At 31.9% G+C, this 5,757-nt stretch overlaps 1 long non-coding RNA gene across 2 annotated transcripts; it reads left to right on the top strand.

Moving 5' to 3' along the window:
* On the top strand, positions 592 to 2,095 carry LOC110266560. Of its 2 annotated transcripts, XR_002353973.1 has the most exons (3): positions 622 to 757; positions 1,339 to 1,626; positions 1,796 to 2,095. It is a non-coding gene; the product is annotated as an uncharacterized LOC110266560 (long non-coding RNA). The 2 variants fall into 2 exon arrangements; XR_002353974.1 differs by lacking the exon at positions 1,796 to 2,095 and having other exon boundaries at positions 592 to 757; positions 1,339 to 1,390.

Below are 5,757 nucleotides of genomic sequence, written 5' to 3'. Positions count from 1 at the left end.
GCATGGTTAAACCTTTTTGAAAGGCTTTTGAGTTTTTGAGAATTGAACGGTTCCTCCTTTAGAAATGATTTTTGACTTTACTTTTATTATAAACTGTTGTTTTTTAAAAGAGGCATAAGACGGGTAGTAATCACTGGTGCGGTTATCTTCATGTATCCTATTACAATAATTCCCAAAAACCCTCTACTGAGAACCCTTTCGAGGATGATGTTCTCACTCCCCCTACATTTTTCCCCTTTCAAGATATGGGCACAAAAGTTACGAAGAGCTTATTTAATTGTTGTTGTGATACTCTGTATTGTTTTAGTTATGGTTTATTGTACCCTCGCCTTTATCTTGATATAATCTGTAAGAGGGATAGGAATTGTATTGGTTAATGCTTGTAAAGTTATTTATATATATTTATGTATATATATGGATGTACTCTTTATGAGTTGTTGTAAGTTGTATGGTATTTATGGATATACGTTATCGAACGAAAGTATTTGTGGGAGCGGTTTAAAGTTTAAAGTTTTAAACAGGCTCATATTTTAGTAATAAATAGTATAAGAGTCGTCGTAATGTCCGAGCTATCAGAGTCGCGCAGCCGAAAACGTGAGCTTCGGTAGTTAGGGTGTTACAGATGAGATTAAGGCATGTAATAAAATGTATTCTATTGTGTCAGACAGAACCACGTGCTGCCTTGAATCTTGCATCATATGGAAGTAGTCATGCTTTCAAACTAACTAAGGAAGATATTGTTTTGTATTCGGCCAAGGTATGATAAAAATAAATCTGTTTAAAGTATTTGCATTTTGCTTTGTCTAAAGGCTAAAACACGTTTGATATATATAACTAACTAAATCAGTTGGAATGAAACCATATCTGTGTGTGAAGTTGCAGTATACTATTTTTGCTTTGAATTCATAAATTGACAACTTAGAATTCTTAAAATATTTATCCAAACCAGTTTGTGTTGCTTAATTTGGGCTTTGCTTCATCAAACTGTTAGGTTATCCCTGGTAATGAGTGAAAATGCTGAACAAAGGAAAGGCGAGTCATGTTTACGCCATTAATAATAATATATGTTGATTACAATATTGTTAAAAAAGCAATATGGAACTGAGAGATTCTTTTGGGTTTTTGGTTTTTTTCTTGCTTTAGGGGGAAGAGACTCTATTAGACTATTACTGTAACTCTCTCCTTTTGCTTTTTATTTCTTTCACATCTTCACACTCAGTTTTATGTCTTTTTGGGCTAACAAAAAAGAAGAAACCAACCTTCCTTACACCAATATTTTCTTCATTTGCATCATATATTGCTGACAAGTTCCATTGTCCTTCTTCTGTGTTTCATCAGGATAGAGAACAAACAAGCAAACAAGAAAGAAAGTTTTGATTTTTGCATCTGGGGTGAACACTTTTTATGCTTCCTTATTCCAACTGGTTTGTTAGAGTCCGTTTCACATTGTGGCATGCATAACATTCTTTTGAGTTCTGAGAATCTTGAGTTGTTGTAGTGAGTTCTTAGTTCATCAAAAAAGAATGACAGGAGGTGAACCACAACCAAAGCAAGATGAGCAGCCACATCTAGTTAAAGATTAGTTACCACATGTTTCTTACTGCATTACAAGTCCTCCTCCATGGCGTAAGTTTAAATTATTTACTTGATGTCATCTAGAATCAATAGACTTCTGCTTATCTTTGTTAACATTTTATTGATTTCTACTAATCTGATTTGACTAGTACATTGAAAAATCAATATGCATTGATATTGAATATGATAATTGAGTTGTGAAATTCTGATGTGAATGAAGCTGAGGCAATCCTACTTGGTTTCCAACATTATCTGGTGATTCTTGCCACAACTGTTCTGATTTCTAGCTCTGATTCCTAATTCCTTGCTCTGATTCCTATCTGGTGATTCTTGGTCTAGGAACATTAGAATAATCATATTCTGCAATGCCATTGGTGATAGAAACGGACGTTCGAGGACAAATATTTGAGACTTTTATGTAATTAGATATTGAAATATTGAAGTTGTTGTTTTATTTTACTTTTGAAAGAAAAATTAGTAATAGTTTTGTAGAACAATACCATGTGGAATTATGTTTGGAACTATTGACATTGAGAATTTTATATATAGAATTATGTCTTATATTGAGGAATTGTGTTATAAAAGATTTAGTTTTTAAATTTTGATATTAAAAAATAAATTAAAATTAAAAATAAATAAATAATTACAGGGTTTGTGGAGGTTTAAAAATCTCACAAAATAGTTAATTTTTGTTATATTAAAAAATTAATTTGTAGGGATTTTAAACCGTCACAAACATTGACAAAAAACTGCCACAAAAGTCCAATATAAAACCCCCATTAACCACACATAAAACCCCCCACTGAATAGATTGTGGAGGTTTTTAAAAACCTCCAAAAAAGACCTTGTGGTACCTCAAATTTTGGGAATTTTAGAAACCTCCACAAATAAGAGAAAAAATTGCCACAAATAAACAAAAATCTTGTAGTGATCTTCTTTTTCTTTTTCTTTTCTATTTTATTTATTTTATGTGTAACATTAATCAAAATTTTGAATGTTATTTTGTTGCGTACGAACCATTTAAATCATGTTAAAATCTAGGGGTGTTTATGGGTTGAGTTGGTTCGTATTTAAAGTGAAATTAAAACCAAACCGATTGAATTGTAATTAGTTCGAATTTATAATTTTTTTTTTGTGTATTCGAACTAAACCGAACCAATTAAAAATAGATTGATTCGGTTCAGGTAATTAGGTACCTGATAAAATAAAAATTTATAAAAAATAAAAAACAACAATTTTATTTTAAAAATCATGTAAATATAATAATTTTTAAACATATCAAATCAATGAACATGTCAATAATATGCTAACAATAACAAAATATCTATAATAATCCACAATTATAACTAAATACTTAAGTTATTGTCATAAATAATTAATAAAAGTTAGATACATTTTTTAAATTTATATGTTTTTTTAATTTAATTAATAAAGAATTCGGATCTGCGAGTTAGTTCGGATTTCGCACCCCAAAACCATTACCCAAACTAATTAACAGAAAATATTACTGGTTCGGTTCGAATTGTATCCGATTACCCATTGATTTCATAACTAATTTAATTAGTTCGATTCGAATGGATAATCGGATATCCAAGACATGTGAACACCCCTACTAAAATCTAAAGTAATTTTCAATAAGGTTTATGTTGCTCATTAATTTCCAATTGATTCCCATTAGCTATGGAATAACGTTTCCATTTTCTATTTTAAGCTGAAAAGCACATGTACAAAGTGAGTTATAGGCAATAAGTCTTGATCTGACCCAGAAAAAAAAGACAAAAGGTCTGCTTTTCTAATAGATTTTAGATTTCCTCTGCGTTTCTTTAGTTTTTGGTCATGTCTTCTTTTCTCTTTATTCAAATGATCTGCTGACCTCTCATCTTTTGTGGGCCTGATGACTCTGATCAGTTTTTCTTAGTTTTTATTTTAAATTTTCTTTGCTCTAGGCGCTAGCCCCATTTAACTAAAAGAAACAAAAAAGAACTAATTGCTATAGGCTTCTACTCTCAATAGACTTGCCACCTGTTTTTATTCAATTTATAGATTTGTAGAGTTTGAATCAGTTGATAAATAACCAGATGAGAGTAAATATTAGTTACTACAAATAATGTTAAAAGACTTGATTGTAGCTCTGTTGGAGCAAGGCAATTTGTGAAAATATCTTTGGTAATGTTGGATTATTCTATAAATTATACTCACATTTGTAAAGTTGTAATCTAATGTCATCTTTTATACATATATAATGATAAAACGGTAAATTATTTTTCTATCCATGAATATTCATAATACTATTGATAAATTTATCCATGAAAAAATGAAACTGATCTTATACCCATAAAAAATAATTTTTTGTTGATAAAACTACTCAACTCCTAAAAAATTATTCAAAATTCTTAAATTAATCCTCTTAACTTAACTTTCTCATCCTCAATCATACTTTTTTCCACTGCCACCATCCAATCATCAACCTTTTATTGCTATAACCTTATTTGTTGGTTGGTGAGAATGACACTCAACTATGTTTAGACATCATGAACTTCTAAACTCTAAAGAAATCTTGTCATCTTGTTCATGGTCTAAAATGAGGTCAAGAGAAAATTCAAGTTGAGTTTTCCAAACGTATTATAGTGTTGGAGTGAGCGAATGATGGCAGGTGAGAGGGTGGAGCTGCGACAAAGGCAGTGATCAAGTCATTTGAGGAACTTGCATCCTTATGAGAAAGACTTCTTGATAGAGAACCTGGCATAGTCATAAATGCTACCATTTTGGGAAGGTAGAACAAATTTGCAATAACAAGGGTCTGGGGCAGATTTGCATAGGGTTTTAAGAAAAAGTGATTGTGGTAAGAGGAAAAATATCTCCACAGACTAATAATGGAAGAAAATGAGAAAAATTATAATTGACAATATTATTGAAAGCTTGTTATTAGAAGGCATGTTCTCAATTGCTTAGCTTGTTTTGATAGCAATTATGAAATGGAAGTGAGGTAGGCACTTGTTTAAGAGTGCATTTGATTGTGTTTAATGGTTTGAGGACTATGTATTTAGTGTGGGTTTGGTGGTTGTTAATGTTGCAACTGTGAGAGTGTAAGAAATTAGTCTCACATTGAAGAAAGCAAGAAAGAGTGAGGAGTTTATAATATCAGAGACCTATTAACTTACTACCTTAAGGTTTTGAGTTGGATGTGGTGTCTTCTCATCTTATGTTCTCTCACTTGATTCATCCCCGAAGTCTCTCCGGTGGTCAAGAGCTCCCTATGGTGGCATGACAGTAGTATCAGAGCCGATGGTTAATCAATCTAGTAATTTTAAGGAGTATTCAAGGTGAAGCATCGAAAGTCTTCTCGACATAGGTGGTCCGAACGGCATGTCCCGTGGTGTAGTGCGGTGGTGTGATGGACGAATACTCATATATGGTGGAGGAGTTAGAGGGGAGTTGATGCTTGATGTGGAGACTCACACTTAAGGAGGAGATTGTTAATGTTGCAAGTGTGAGACTATATGAAATTAGTCCCAAATTGAAGAAAGTAAGAAAGAGTGAGGAGTTTATAAGATGAGAGACCCATTAACTTACTACCTTAAGGTTTTGAGTTGGATGTAGTGTCTTCTCATCTTATGTTCTCTCACTTGATTCCTCTCCGAAGTCTCTCCGGTGGTCGAGAGCTCCCTATGGTGGCCTAACAGTAGTCATGGTGGCAGCTGTAATAGTGGCGATGGCAATAATTAGGGATGAGAGTTAGATGACAAAGGATTTGGAAATAGTGGTAAAAGATTGCATATTATCGGGACGATGGTGGTAAAACAATGGTTGGAAATTGAGGGGGGATAAATTAGATTAAGAGGGATAGTTAGAAATTTTGAATAATTTTTAGAAATTGGATAGATTTATTAGTAACGTTTTGAATATTTATAGGTAAAAATAATAGTTTATTCATGAGAATTTCTATCTTAAATTTTATTTATTTTCAACTCTGTGTATGGTTTGCATAACACAAGTAACCAAATATTTCAAAAAGATAATGTAATTTTTTTCTTAGTCAATGTAACTTAACTCAGATTTTATGGACATGAATGATATTGTAACAGTATTTTGTAAGAACCGGAATTTTCACGTAAAACCGTTTTAATAAAATAATTTTAGTGCCCGGAATAGATTCAAAATTCAGAAGTTTTAATTTGAAAA

Source organism: Arachis ipaensis, chromosome B09, assembly GCF_000816755.2.
Source record: "Arachis ipaensis cultivar K30076 chromosome B09, Araip1.1, whole genome shotgun sequence".
NCBI classification, from domain to species: domain Eukaryota; kingdom Viridiplantae; phylum Streptophyta; class Magnoliopsida; order Fabales; family Fabaceae; genus Arachis; species Arachis ipaensis.
The sequence above is the reverse complement of the archived record's forward strand: the minus strand, read 5'-3'. Positions and strand labels throughout refer to the sequence as shown.